Raw genomic sequence first — 16,545 nt, 5'->3', positions numbered from 1 at the left:
GAGGCGTTTTCGTGTTTTTACGCTGCCTCAAGGCTACAGAAGTTTCTCATAAACACTCAGATGGGGGAGCGTGAAGTGAAAGGTATTTTATCAGTAGTTGTATTTAACTTTGTCCCTTGATGCAATGAAATCCTGTGCATTAGTCTTTTTTTTTTTACTATTACATTTTCTGTAAACTTTTGAACACATTTCCAGAATTCAAAAATAGTTACATTCACAAATCAAAAATAGTTACATTCACATGTGTGTTTTTTTTTTGTTTTTACTTAAGATTACATTTTGAGAAACACAACACAAACGCCACCTATATAATGACAGCGATGCATTCTGAGAAACACCAGGGAACTATTTTGTCCAATTGAGTTTGCAGACTAATGGAAATGTGGTTAGGGGTCATGTTGCTGATGTGTGTTGATACAAGTATTGGTGGCATCATTCCATTCTTCTTTGTTTTTTTTAAATAAGACGTGGAAAAACCAATAACATGACATGCTAGTGTATCTACAAGTTTAAAGGACAAGTGCTTCCTAGTGAATAAGATTATTTTTTACACCTTAAACTTATTATTGTTCCTACACTTACACTTTGAAGGAGTAGCAGTGAAGTCTGATCATTGATTTTTGTTTATTTATTTATCTGTTTATATATTTGTGCTGCAGTGCTTCCTTTAGACTGGACCAGAGCTGGCGAGGCCGTGAAAATCGAGCGAGCGCTGTGTGAGGAAAAAAGGGAGGCATTAGAGAGAGAGAGCCGTGCTTGCATTTTTATCGACCTCTCACTCTTTCATCAGCAGCGATGAGAACTTCTCCTCGGCCATGATTAGAGGGGCATGTAGAGAGATGTAAATTTAGACAACATCATACAGAGCGCTACAACACTTTAACCAGCAAGAAGTTAGACGGATAAATCAGGTCAAACAGACCGGGGGGGGGGCACAATTAAAAAAAATCAAATATCCATTTCTGCCGTGGAAGCGTCACACCAACCCTTGACCAAAATGCACATATTTTTTCTTTTAAGCTTTATTTTTTTAGTTCCATCAGCGAGGCTCTTCTCCTCCAACGGCCAAAAGATGCATTCATTTTTAATCGCTTCATCCTCTTGAGGGTCACAGGGGAGGGGCCACTGGAGCCGAACCCAGGTGACCCTTAACCATCAAAATATCACTGTTAATCTTTTTACCTGTTGCTGCGTTATTCTGTTTTCTTCGGTCTGCAGAGGAGGAGGTGATGTCTTTTGGCTGCAATTGTCTGATTGTGAGCAGCATAACACAAAAGATTTGTTTAAACAAATGGCAACAACTCAACAACAATATGAGTATTATTTTGAAATAATTCACATACTAGTACCTTTATATGTATGCTATCCCTTTTAACACATTTGCACAAGCGGTTATTGCTGTAATTTCACCTGCGCTGTTGCAGGAAGATGGAGAATTAGTGAATGGAAAAAACACCTGTACGTAGTTTCCATTTTTTTAGCCTGTTTTTGGACATCGAGACAAAAACTCCCCCCCAAAAAAAGTATTTTAAATATGTGTTTATACTGTTCAAATTTCAAATTTAACATGCAAAATCTGGCGTTCATGTACAACTCGTGTTTTTTTTGTTTTGTTTTTTCCCAATAAAATGTGCAGTAAATTGTAAATAACTGCCAGATATTGAAAGTTATTCTGGAAAAATGGACAAAAGCACTTACTCACAGGTGTTTATGATGTTCATTTCACAACAGAAGAAACTAAATTACCTCGTTACATTAAGGTGCAGAGAATAATGTATCAGTATCGCTATCGGTTATCGGACAGCCACTACCGATATATCGGATAATTGGCAAAAAGTCCATTATCGTGCAACCCTAATGGACACTGTGGGAAACAGAGTGTCTGTGGCTGAGGTTTGTGATCTCGCTGTGATCGCTACTTGAAGTCAAGTTAAATTATCTTTGCGAAAACACGTGGTCAAATATGTTTCATTCCACAAAGGAGCGGTACTCTTTGCTTCTGAGGTTGTAGGTTGTTGATGGTGAATAAATATCATACAGGCAGAGGTGTAAAGTTACAGAAAACCGCTGTCAATTGTAAGTCATTTACGTTAAAATTACACAGGAATTGAGTGTGATGTAGTAATTTACTGTAAGAATACACGGTCATTTTCTGTGTTCATTTGTTAGCAGTGAACGAGCCTCCAGACATTTTACAGTGTAGGTTATGTAGATGTTTTTTTTTAATGTACGGCTCTGTGTCTTAACATCAGTGTTGTCGAGCTCCCTGGTAACACACAGAGGCCATTGTCTGTGACTGTGCTGTGACTTGCAAATCCTCAGTATAAATATTCAAACGTCAGGAGCTCTCTGCAAATAACCACGTCACTGATTTGCAACAGCCTGTTATTTTTTTTAAATATTTTCTTCTCAAGGACTTTAGACATGAAGAGGAGGTTGAAATTAGGTCGATAGTTGGCTGAGACATCTGGGTCACGAGTGTTTATTTTTTTTTAATTACTAGCCTTAAGAGCGCGCGGTACATAGCCTGTTAATAAAGATGAAATGATCAGCTCTAATATGGAAGGGTAAAACATCATTGAACCCTCGAGTTCGAATAGTTTGTAAAAGACACTGAATGGAAGTCTTTACACTCGATTATGGACAGGAATCATTTTCTCAGATGGTGATTATTCTCTTTGTAAAGAAGCTCATGAAAGTCTTAAATGAAGTTCATGGAAAAAGATGAGGTGGCTACAGTGCTGAAGAATAGCAGCTTTCACTTGATGTTGAATAACAGGAGCTTTAAGTGTTCTATAGACCAACAATAGGTGACGTTTACCTTAATACAACACTTTTCACAGGCAGTAGTTACAAAGTGCTGTACTTATACCACCATCAAAGTGGAAATTAATATATATATATTTATACTGTATATAACATTTAAAGGCTAATGCAAATGAGATACAAAAAAATAAGCAGATGCATCTTAAATGATGATTAAACCTCAAACTAGTGCAAAGAAACTATACTCAAATACGTTTGACCTCATCCCCAGAATGTAAACAGTGTCCGCCATCTTTGCTAACAGTTACGCTACCAGGACGTATTTTGGAGCGACAGCTCAATGGACTGGAAGTCGTCACGGGCTTGGAGTCGCTGTCCGTGTGGAACTGATTGGTTTTTGATCGCCCGGCCATGCTACCAGTTCCACCCACTGGTGGGTTTCAGGTGTTTCTAATCAGGTGCCGCACCAGCAGATTTTAGCTAAAGCCAAGAAGCAGAAAGACTATGCTAAGCAGACCTTTCCTGTAGCTTCCAGAACCCTCTTTGAGCATTGGCAACGGTCCGTCGCCTGTTTGGGTATCCTTGTGTTGAACCTCCTTGTGGTCTAGTACTTTTGATGCTGCCTGTATTCTGCATATCACCACGGCCTTGAGTGCTGCAGCTGTAGCTGGGGCAGAGTCTGTTGGTTCATAGTTGTCTAATGAGCCAAAATATGGGTGTGGAAGAGTCGCATGTACGCAGTCTGAAAAGCTGCTCATTCACTTGCGCTGCTTTCTGGGTCTGTTGCTTCGCTTTGCTCGCCTCGTGTATGTCAGAGTTTAAGATTTGTTCAACTCTCCCAAGTGGCAGCACAAGCAACGGCCAATCGAATTACGTTATGCAAATATTCCAACACGGGCAAATCAAATCACGTTAATGTATTTAAATCAAACATTACACAGGCAAAACAGAGCTTTCAGACAAGGTCGTTCTCCAGATTGCCAACGTTTTTGTCTGACAAAGTGCACCGACCATCGATGGACACGGCGGACGCCATATGACGTCACCGTCACCTTAGCAACATTTAGCAACTCTGGCTACATAGTTACATAGTTGGCTACATATGGTTGCCAACCGTTCCTTAAAATAAGGATTTGTATTTTTTGTTGAATGCAATTTTTTTTGCAACTAATGATTATTTTCATAATCGACTAATCGTCGGACAATCGGGCCCGGCCTCAGCCCCTCTGCGACTCCTTTGTTCATTAAAGTTGCCGCACTCCAGTCCACCATGAAGACAGCGTGATTAGTATGAGGGGGAAAATCAAATCCTCCTCCTGCTGTCAGGCCCTCTCCATCTGTCTGTCATTCATTTTACTATCCCACAGAAAATGAGCACTTTTAATTAATAGAGTCCTGTGTATCGTAGTGCACCCTAGTAGTTGGCAATTCTCCAGCACAAAAGTGACAGATCTGTCCACTGTAAACCTTAAAACAACATGAATGTTATGAGCAGATGTGTATTGTGCATTTTTGTGTATATATATAATGCTATATATATGTGTGTATATATATGTATATATATAAATATGTGTATATATGTATGTATATATATATATATATATATATATATATATATGTATATATATATATAAATGTATATGTATATATAAATGTATATGTATATATATGTATATGCTGAAATGAAGAGACACTGTGCTGTATCTGTGACCTGGCAAAGTTTTGTTATTAACGTTGACTTTTTAAACTGTAGCTCACAAGTGGCCTCCACACATGTGCAGTACTGCCTAATAAGGAGATGGGCAAATGCATTTGCACAAATTTTCTTTCGTGACTATTATCGCATTCACAGAGAGAATAAAGCGAGTAGAGCCACTGTCGCTGCGTGAGTGACTTCACTGGAGCATGTGAGTGCTAACTGGCTTTCTCATTCATTTTCCACAGAATTCTCTCCATGAGTGGAACTGGAATGCTCGGGATTTTACCTCAAGGCTACCAGAGCAGTGAATATACTGTATATATTCATGGAATTACTGGTGCTTTGAGCCACACAAGATCCCAATCTGAATTTGGATGGATGTAGAGGTAAGATAACGGCATCAAAATCACCTCTCCAGTCTCAACATGCCCACGTGTGAGATACAGTAAAGCAAGCGGTCGTCCACTTTAATCCCAGAGAAAAGAGGTAATTGACAGATTTGGGTTTCAACTCCTGAGCTTTTTGTAAATCTCAACCCCAACCAAACAAACAGGATTAGCTGCAGCCACACTTAATCCCCCTTTTTTTGTTTGTTTGTTTATTGCAGATACACCTCTGTGAGTGTGATTCCACTGATCTGCATGTGTGCATGAGTGTGTGTAGGCATGTGTGCTGCTTATTTGTTATTATGTCCATGTGTTTTGAGGCTTTAAAGGCATTGTGTTGATGGAGGGATCCAGAATCTATATGCTTTTTTTAGACAGAGAGAGAGAGAGAGAGAGTGTAAACGTGAAACACACTCCTGCTCTGTAAATCAGCTCCCTAAGGTATCGCCACCTCTCTGCTCTCTTCACATTCCATAGCCTCATTTTCGAGTCGGATCGCACAAGTTTGCATGTTCATAAAGGAGCGGTGTGGGTGTGCGCACCTATGTTCCTATGCACAATGGAAGAGGAGGGGGAAGAAAACAACAACAGCAGCAAACATAGTGCGTTCAATTATATGCTTGATGACGGTAAAAGTGTATGTGGATGACTATATCAGTGGCTGTTGATGTATGTGCTAATTGACTTCATGTTTCTCAGCCATTAAACTGCATTTCCATTGGCCAAGGGGCAATTAGCTTATCAGGCGATAGCACACATGCGTGCACGCACACACACACACACACACAGGTACACGCAAACAGAGACACATGACAGTTTGATCAATGGATGTCTTACTGACCATAATGACTTGGTACAGCCCCCTTTCACTGCAGCACAGCTTGAGTCCAAAGACAATAACCTTTTTATCTCTCACGTATACACACACACACACGCACACACATTATAAAAGGTACATCAATCATAATCATGAGCACCTTTAAAGACAATACAGCTGAGAAGAGAAGGGAAATGGCATGTCCCTAATTACTATCTCACTTTTGTTTACACCCAATTATCATACATGGACAGACACACACACATGCATGCACAGAAGGAGTTTCTTTTAAGTCAAATTGCTTCTCTTCTCACATAATCTCTACAGATTCATAGATTTGTTTTTTGTTTTTTTGCTCCTCTCTTTCTCCACTGAGTGTAAGTGATCTATCGATCTGGTGGATCTATCCCACTAACCCTTCACTGAGTTGGGAGAGCCAGCCGTCCCTGGAGACCTGGAGCAGCTAGATGGTCTCCCATTGATTTAAAATGAGTCATCAACGCGCCGCTAGATTGCATTTATTTTTCTGTGAGGCATGTCAGTGTCCAAGTGTTTTTCTGTCCGTGGGAATGCCTGTGGATGCTGTGATGTTTCCAGATGTGCATGCTGGGAAACATGTGCTCGGGATTAAGTGCACGCTGGTTCACTGGTACTCGAGCCGCTTCTCTGGTGAAGATATTTGCGGGTCCTCTTTTATGGGTCAAATGTACGGCAATATTTTAGAACGAGGCGATGAGATTGCGGAAGACGCGGTGACAACACAACATGATGTTTCACAAAATGCTAATTTAATTAACAAAACAAGATAAAAAAAATACACATTTCCACGTGATTTAAAAACCTCTTGGTGCATGGAACAGAAATAACCTTAATACCTTCATAAAATCTACACTAATTTAAGTTTATGTAATCCTGAGGAAGTCTTAACTGTTTTACCTTACAGTTAGGCAGCCTTTTTTTTTGGTTCAGGAAATTTTCCTTTACCTTGTTAATGTTAGTAAATACGAACTTTCACAACACTTACTATCTTCTAACTTCCTCGTGCTAAAGTCCATAGAGGAAAATCAGTTATCTTTTTTAAAGGGTTAATGGTGAGACAAAGCGACATATTTTTAAGGTTGTGTACACAGTCGTGTCATCTGTTCAGTGGCTGAAATCAGTTATTTTGGTCCCCTGCAGTCACCGCATTGTTTCACCTACACGTCAATAGCTGCAGTCACCTGTGTATAACGTAAATCCACACTTTGAAAAACCTGAAGTATCACTTTAAGAGTCACAATATGAATACACTATTAACTAATAAGAGTCAATTTTTTATAGTCATGAATCTACATATTTTACAGGATCAAAAACAAACCTGAGGTGCCTGCTCTTGATGGGGGGTGGGGGTCGTTACAGTGTACCCACAGGTGTAGCATCCAGTATGTGGTGATGTTGAAATGCTCATGCAGAGTGGATCTTTTCTCTTTGGCCTGTGGGGACTCTGGCTGCACCATGTATTGATTTTCTTAGAAGAATTCAGCGGCTCTAAGTGGAGGGTTTCTATTGAAATTTATCAGCCCATTTTCTTTTTTCCTCACATCTCTTGTCATTTCTCCCCCCCCCCCTTTTTGTTTTGACTTTCATTCAAAGCACCCTCCCTTCTGTTGTCTTTGTCTCTCTCCTATACTTCAACTCCATCCTTTTGTCATTCTTTCTCATTTTTTTCTGTCTCATTTCCATTCTGTCATTGCTCCACTCTCTTTCTTTCTCCCCTCGGTCTCTCTCTCTCAGTTTTGTGTTTTTGTCCTCTGCCGCCCGGTGCTGCATGCAAGACAAACAGGACAGTACATTTGCATCGCAACACAGAGTTCGCCATCAGCGCTCCACGACACACTGACATTTCCTCCGCCGCCTCTTCTGTCCTCCTTCGCTCCCCTCTTCATCTCCTCAAGAGCTGCTGCTGTCGACAGGCTGCAGTAGGATAATTGAGAGTTCTATAGATTTCATGGGGAACATCGATTCCCTTCCCTTTCTCTTTTCTTTCTTGTGACTGCACCTCCTCCCCTCTCTTCACCTGTTTTTGCGTCTTCCCCTCTCCCTCTCTGCGTCTACGCCTGTCACTCTCCTCCTCTCCCCCTGCCTCCTGTTCCTTCTATGATCACAAGTTGTATCGGCTGTGATTCACTGCATGGATAATTCAGCCACCCCCTGATCTGTGTCTGGTAATCTGTCTGTGTATCGCTCTCTCTCTCTCTCTTTCTTTCTGTCTGCCTGCCTTCATTCTATACTCTGGCCACGACAAAAGAAAGACGCTCAACAGAAAGGAAAAAGGTGTGATCTCACAAATATTGAGTTGCTTTTACTGCAGCATGTTAAAAAATTGGACTTTGCTAAGTTATTGTTGCCTTTACTTGGATTCATTTGCTAGTTCTCTGAGAGGAAGCTGCTCAGTTCCACAACCATTTAAGGAAAATGTAATTATTGTCCTTTTATCCATGCTGTAACGATAATGCACAACCTTTTAGTGCAAGTAAATGGTCGTGTTTTTTTTATTTTATGTGTGTTCTTTGGGCAATAAAACAGCCCAATAGTGATTTCAGCTCGGCAGTAACCTGATTTCGAAAGAACTGCCTCGTTTGCACGTTCAACAACGAGATCCCACATGTAAGCTCCAGTGTTTCTGTGACGAGGTGAAAGATGTTTCTCATTCCACTGACGAGTGCTCACCACAGTAGAAAAGTGCATACCAGACCAAAACACCAGAGCAATGAAGCGCCAGAGTCGTAAAAGAAAAACAGCTTCTCGCCGATATTTTTCAGCCCTGACTTAAGATAACGTAAATAACTTTTTTTTTTTTGTTTGTTTTTATAAAGAACTCTCGCAGCCAGAGCAGACGGCCCGTCTTTCCCTCTGCTGTTGGACGGCTGCATTACTTGCACATTGATCTGCCTTTCACTACTCCGCTTCACTTCTGATATGGATTTTTTTGGCTCGGCCTTGGCTAACTCGCTTAGTCAGTCATCTTGATCTGCTGCCGATGCTGAATGACAAACAAAAACACTCCACCCTCGTTTGATTCCTGGTTTGGAACACAGCATTCATTGTTTGACCTTCAAGCAGCGAGTTTGTCAGTCGTAGCTGGCGGCGCGTTACTCTCATGGCCGCTTCACTTGTGCGTATACCTCGTATGTGTGTTTAGTTATTCCACAGAAGTTACTGACTCGGTGTTTTTGTTGTTGTGTTTTTGGTTGCCGAAACACCTCTGACATCCTCGCAACTGATTGAACTTATATAATTTCCCCATGTCTGAAGAGACTCATAGCCGTTTGTTTGTTTGGTCGATGTGACGTGGCTCAGATATTTTTTTTATTTAAGACCTTGAGGACACAGAAAAATGTGGCTATGGGACATGAATGGCACAGAATATCAAAGCACAACGAAATCAAACAACGGAGAAGACTCCTCATCCTCGAGGTGAATCTCACTCACAAATTGGCCTCACTAGTTTCCATTTAAATGAAGGTACACCTTGTCTTGTCTTGTCTTATATTATCTTGCAAATCTCATTTTCTTTTGTTCATAATGCATACAAAAGGTGGTCGTGTTCAGATGCAAGACACTTATAAGCCGCTTTTCCACCTATGTGAGTGACTAGGGACTTGTAAAGCAGTTGTTTTCAGTGTAACTGAATCATTCGAATCAGTTCATTAAAAAATGTTTGTTCAGTTTGTGATGCCGCCTGCTATTTATACCAGACTCCTCTGTTAAATATTGAGATTTTAGACATTTCCCCTGGTAATTGTTGGAGATTAACCCACGTTTTTTAGGATTGTTAAGTCTTTTTAACTGATCTACAGTTCTACAGTTCAATAGACACCGTCCCACAGTCCCACTCCTCGTCCCTCAGACGTGTCTCAAGTGCGCCAACTGCGTCACCGTTGGCGAAATGTCAAAAACAAGCTGTGAGAAAAGCACAAAGCATTCCTCACAAAACATTATTAACAACGCGCCTGGGTGTTTTCCTCAGAAGCCTGCTGCAAAATGTCAAAAAAGCATATTGTCAAAACCCAACAATTTTTATAGTCTGTGAAATGTTGACAATGCGGAGATAAAAGGGGATTTCATCCAGAGCTCGACGACAGCCCCTAGAACATGTCAAGGATTATAGATATCGTGTCGGAGCTGCTGTTGAGGTGTTGTCACGGGAACCACGTCCGGAATCTTTCAGTCTTGCCCCTGCCAGGAAGAATGATGACATGTAGAAGAAGGTCAAGTCATTAAAATGGGTGTTAAAAGAGTTAATATATTATTTATACATTCACCTGCTACTGTATTAGGCACGGTGTTATGTGTTGCCTGATCCTTCTCCTCTGATCTCCACCATCAGCCATCCATTTTGTGCAGAGAACTGGTGCTCGCTTATTTTTTTTTGTTATTCAGACCGTTCTCTGTAAATCAGAGAGAGATGGCTGTGTGTGTGTGTGTGTGTGTGAAAATTACAGATCAGCAGTTTCTCAAATAATGAGCCCAGCCCATCTGGCACCACCAACCAAGTCACTTAAATCATCTTTTTTTTCCTCGTTCTGAAGCTCCATTTGAACTTCTCCAACCACATGTCTGAACGAGCCGAGTTGGTGCTGTTTGACTAGCTGCTTATGAGTTGTTTTTTTTGAGATTTGTTGGTGCTCATGTGGATTAGCAGACAGATGTTCCTTGCTTTTATAGATGGATCATTTTCATTGATTCCGTCCATTGTAGCCTATATGGAAACCAATCACGTTGTTTTTACAAGGCATTGTCTCTTGCCTGAGCCGAAGGAGCGCGCGGATTTTGCCGTTGCCATCTCCAGATGGAATACAGAACAGAATATCTCTTTCACACTGGTCGGGAACTCTGTCTTCGCGTGGTTTGTGCTGACAAAGGGAATTTAGAGTATCGAACAAAGGCAATTAACAACAGGCAGTAAGGAAGCAGAGCAGGCTGAGGGATGTGGGGGAACGTCTTAAGAAGAGATGAGAGACTCTTTACTTCCTCATCAGTAAATCCTTGCTGACGGGCACAGAGGATTCTCTCTCCCAAGCTTTTCGCTCTCTTTCTGATTTAATGAGTGCACACACACACACTTTCTATCCCAATTCCTTTCCCCGTGTTTGTGTCTTTCTTGTTTGACGCGCACATGCACATACTCTAAAGAGCAGAGATTGCCTCATTCTGTCGTCATTGGCCTTATTCTGAATGGTGTGTGTGTGTGTGTGTGTGTGTGTGTGTGTGTGTGTGTGTGTACGGGCATACGCTGCAGAGTATACAGAGCAGAGTCTGGTTTCTATCATCGAGGCATCGCGTTACGTCTGAAACCACCTCCTCTGTTTTATTGTTAATCTAATGGCCCATTACCCAACCTGTCATCAAGAGAAAATATGGAGGGAAAGAATTCTACCTGGCATTTGTCTCACATGCCTGAGTGGGAATAAGCATCTTCCTGTCATTGTGTGTGTGTGTGTGTGTGTCTGCATTCATATTATGTGCTTGTGTGTATTTGGTTCCTGCTGCGTGTGCATATAGAAGGCGACTGTTAATTCCCTGGCAAGAGGGACTATCAAACCGCTTTAAGATTCCCCCACCACACACTGAGGTTTGCACATGTATTCTTCTGAGGACACCGCACTGACTTCCATTCCTTTGGACAACCTAAAAAGAAAGTGTTAACCCTGAGAACACAGAGCATTGGGGCTGATTTTTTCCCCCATTACTATAGCTCTTAATTAGTTATTATCAAGTACTTATTAATGCCTTATTCTGCATGACCTTATTATACAACCAGTAAGCCATTAACTAAGAGTTTTCACTCAGTAACCCAAGAATTATTGCGTATTAGTTGTAAGTAAGGAAGTTGTTGGTATATGAATTACGACCTCAATATGTTTTGCTTAGTATGGACTTTATAAGGTGGTAGTGCTACCACTGATTCTAATGATTCAGTTGCACTGAAAACAACTGCTTAACAACTTACTAGTCACTCGTGTGTGTGTGTGTGTGTGTGTGTGTGTGTGTTGCCGAGGCAAGGCGAGCTGGGACCATAGGTGGAAAAGGAGCTTATGAGGACTACTGGTCCTGATAAGGCCAGGGTTATGACTAAAGAGGTAGCAAATACAAGTACACACACGGTTTGTGGTCTGGCATGGGATCTGAGCGAGCAAGCGACACTGTGATGGGAGTGATAGCTCGCGTTTAACTGCCACTCGAGCCAAATGTTTGCCATAGAAGCATGCAGGTGTGTGTGTTCATAATTATGTGTGTGTGAAAGTGTGTGTGCAAGTGCACACGTGTGTGCAAGTGCACACATGTGTACACGTGTTCATCTGGGTGAACGCTCACACTTGCCTTTTGTGGACCCACTCAAGGCTCTTGGTTGCCCAGCAACCAGACAAAGAAATTTGACACTGACAACACCCAAAATAACCAAACCTGAGCAAACACACCCACCTCCACATGACATCGCACACACACACACACACACACACACACACACACACACGTTCGTGCAGCTATCTTAAGTTGTTTGGTCTCCACGAACGACAGCCCACGGGATACAAAGGGAACAGGGAATTAACTGTGTTGTGACCTTTGTTTTGATCATTTTGCACAATGTGCATGTTAGCATCCTCATCAAGATCCAAAGTAACTACAGCTGAGCAAACACAAACACACACATCGCAAATGTATGTAAATGAAGACATCTGGGTTAAGTATTCATATTGTGAGTCATGTTTTGTTGAAAGGATTTAAACGCGTGTGTGGCTGTTTCCCTTTTGTGTGCTTGAATCTTTGTGAAGAAGTTACAGTGTGTTCAGTGTCTTCTCCCCCCCGGTTTGCTGCTGCATCGCTGCTCAGAGGCCGATTACATTTAACAAAAAAAAAGAAAAAAGAAGAAGCAGATAACAAAAACAAAAATGACACAAGGCTAATTTCTGCTGCCCGCCACCTCTCGATCCCTCCGCTTCCATCGAGAAAATAAATGCGTTCCCCTATCATTACAGACGAGAAGAGATACAAGGACAAAGACAATGAAATGCTTCGCGTCGCTTCTTTTGACACATTCATCACAGTTGTGACGAGCGCTCCTCACTTCAGCGGCTGAAACAAGAGCAGGTGAGATTTTGGGGACCGGAGGGGTTTGAAGTTACGCCCCCGCTAATGTTCTAATCTCATTCCCGTGCCTATATTTGGAACCAGCCCGTGTAAATTTAGCTTCACGGATGCCTTGACACACCCAAGGCGCTGTGGTTCCTATCACCCATTTGAATAAGTCTGTTTTTCACGAGCCAACGTCTACTCCACAGTTACTCGGCGAATAATTACGTACAGCATGAGCGCGGAGGACGGAATCCTGATTCACTGTCGGATTATTAATCACTACTCCAGACCTGATCTGGCTCCTCGGCTGTGAAATTATGGTTCTACTTTAGCAAACAACAACAACGCACTGTACTGAGTTGAACAGTGTGAGAATGAGGGAGCAAACGGGGAAGACGAGGGTGGGAGGGAGTGAGGAGGGAGATGCTGACAGACTGACGGAGGGAGAGGAGGAAGAGAGGGAAATATCAGCGTGAGAGGGAGGGAAAAACTTGGGTGGAAACCGACAGACAGGCAGAGAGAAGGAAAGCAAGAACATAGAGTTTGCTGAGGAGTGTGGTGGAATCCATGAGCAATAATTACAGCAGCGCTCTCTCTCCATTGTGTGTCTTGGGAGGCCCAATCCAGCCACAGCCAATTTCAATTTGTCTTTATTGGAGCTATTGTCAGTATCCAGGATGGCAGCAAGTGGGGGGGGGAATGGGGACGGAGGGAAGTGTTTGGGGAGCGGAGACAGAAGGGGACAGAAGGGATGATGCATGAAAGGATGAGATGCTTCTACACCTGTCAAGCTTCATGCTCTCACAACACACACAGACAGTTTGGGATTGTAACAGCAGCAGGTTTACTGCCTGAAATTTGCTCTCTCTCTTTATATATATATATATATATATATATATACATATATATATATATATATATATATATGTATACATATATATACATATATATATATGGAGAAAAGTATTCAGACGCTGGACCATTACACCGACAGGACCTTTAATGACGTCTTCAAATACATGCAGAACTTTAATATGGACATGCAATGCACATAATGTTGCTGAACCGAGTCCTGACCAACTGCAGCAACCCCTTACCTATTTGCTTAGTTAAATTCAGGTGGCCAGGCAGTATCGTCCTGCCCTAGGTCAGACACACCAGAAGACCTGGCTCACAATCACTGTTCCGGTTTGTCCCAAAGGTGCTCAATGGGGTTGACGTCAGGACTCAGCGCGGTCAATTAGTTGGATAGTTTGCAGGGCCACACATATAGAGACAACCATTCAATCCTATGGTCAATTTAGAGTATATATATATTTAAAAGGGGGGGACGGCTGTGAATTTTCTTGACCCAAAATTGAATTAGCTTTTATAATCTAAAATATGTGACCTTAAATTTAGTTTTCCATAAACCTTTAAAATGTCATCGAGGCGTATTATTATGATAATTTCATACGTTCACTCGGTTCAATGTAGTATGAAATAAAAGCTATATAATTCAAATGTGACCATTGATTTTTTTTTTTCAGGACAGAGTTGTTGGGAATCTGTTTGAGTGACTGGATTTCTTGGTCTATATAATATACAGACTTTATAGCCTATATATATCAAATGCATGCACATTTGATTACTCAGTCGCTTAACCATTAGAAGAAAAACAAATTAATCTAAATTTTCAAATCTATTGACAGCCAAATGCAAAAATGTGTTAAGCTTTTTCTATGCTCTTGATGCAAATATGATTATTCTTATTTTGTGGCTCATACGTTCATTTGATTGCACACTCAAAAATACACTGAAGCAGAGCGGTTGAAGATAGGGATGTCCCGATACAACTTTTTCACTTTCTGATATTGCAGCCTTGAGTACAATAGTTAGCAACAGTAGGTATGAGAAAAAACTGACTCATTTATTAACCAATGGGTTACATCAATTTTAACCTTCAATATAAGAATATTTGATTTTTTTGCCATGTTAATTTCATACAGTCTATGGTTAATTTCATCAGGAGGATAGTACCAAGTGCTAATGGTACCCCTGTTTCACAGGTCACGGCATGTCTTCAGAGAACACCCCCCTTGTGTTCACTATTTTGGATTATTTTGGATTCACACAGGGTGAGTGACTCGTCCCGCAGGTAAACCCAGAGCCCGGGGACCGGCCCCGCAGACGTACGTAGCCCCATGTGTGGAGCTTCAGGAGCTTTGGCATGGCTGGTTTTTGGGGTATAATTAACAAGCGGAGGCTGTTGAAAGTCGACAGGTGGCGCTGGTTTATGAAATAATGTTGTTTTAGCAGCTCGCCTCAGGATGAGCTAGCGTGGTGCTAACGGCTAGCTCGCGCTTGCTGTGCGGCTTCGTAGACTCTGATTTCTGAGGTTAAAGAAAAATGTTTCGGGTTAACACACAGAGCCCATGTGATCATAACGGGCGCTGCTGGATAGAAGTGTGAATACTCGTTTATTGGCCTGTCGGACCAATATCTGATATCAATATTGGATCTGGACATCGCTAGTTGAAGACATATGCTACTTATTATATAGTACATTTAGGATTGTTTTTGTTTGCACTTAAACAACAAACACACCAGAAATGTTGTCGATGAGCCCTTTTACAACGGATGCAGTTGTTTGCAATTACCAGCCCATAAGCACAGTTGAATAAACACACTCTATTTGTGTTTTCATACGATGTCACTGACTTTCATGTGCCGTTCAAATGAAGCCGCATCAGAAACATCTGTTCTGAGGAAGCGCGGCAGTGCAGACCGGGGTCGCAGCTCGTCTATTAGTCGCAGCTATGAAATCGTAGCTAAGCAACCTTTTTATTTCCAGCAGGCGTTTTTGACACGTACAGCAGAAGCTTTTCAAGCTTAATAGGCTGCTTTTGTTGTGTGTTTCTCACACATAAAGAAACTGGCAGAGTAAAGGATGAATTAAATGTTTGTTTACTGCCTTTTTCTAAAAAAAAAAAAAAAAAGTTATCTGGGTTAAAAGCAACCAGAAAGTTTTAAGGTGGAGTGTTTTCTCAGGGATTACTCGATGTGTGAGTTTTTACTGTCAATCAATACAATAACTCTCACCATTCTTTTCTTATAATATGTGTGTCTCTCTCTCTTATTGGATTCTCATGTGTGTGGATTATGTGAAGTGTGAATATTCAATTCCTTCGTTAAAGTGGAAACCCAGGGAAAATCCCGACCTGAATTAACAACCATGCCACTTTTCTGCTGCCACAAATTAAATGTTCATTTTAAGCTTTTAAACACCTTTATTCCCCTCGCCCGACGTAATGAAGCAAAGGGCAAAACATGTCATCTCAAAAAAATATATAATTACATTTTTGAAAGGCTACAGTGATGTCGTGACAACAACAAATAGGAGCTAAGAGAAATATCCCAACGTTCCACTTTTGTGACGGAAACAGAGAGAGAACTGAGGAGCGTTTGGCCTGAATCTGCAGTTACTTAACACAAAGCTTTCTAGATACTGACTCTTGTCTCACCACGTGTCCACTGTAATCAGGAGCTGGTCAAATAGCTGCCAAAGTCTCTGTGGAAGTCCATAAAACTGCCTTTTATTGATTTTTGAGTTTTCATTCTTTTGAGGATGCTGCGGCTGCATAAAGCTGGTCTGTGGGCTATAGATCCAGCCTTGGGCATGTATATGTTGCCCATGTGTGCAGAGGTGCACTTATAATGTGAACGATGAAGCTTTTGGCGGCAGGCTGGTGGCATAAAGGCTGTGCAAAGGTTTCCTCCGT

Source organism: Solea solea, chromosome 18 (genome assembly GCF_958295425.1).
Source record: "Solea solea chromosome 18, fSolSol10.1, whole genome shotgun sequence".
Classification (NCBI taxonomy): Eukaryota; Metazoa; Chordata; class Actinopteri; order Pleuronectiformes; family Soleidae; genus Solea; species Solea solea.
Note: the sequence above shows the minus strand (reverse complement) of the source record.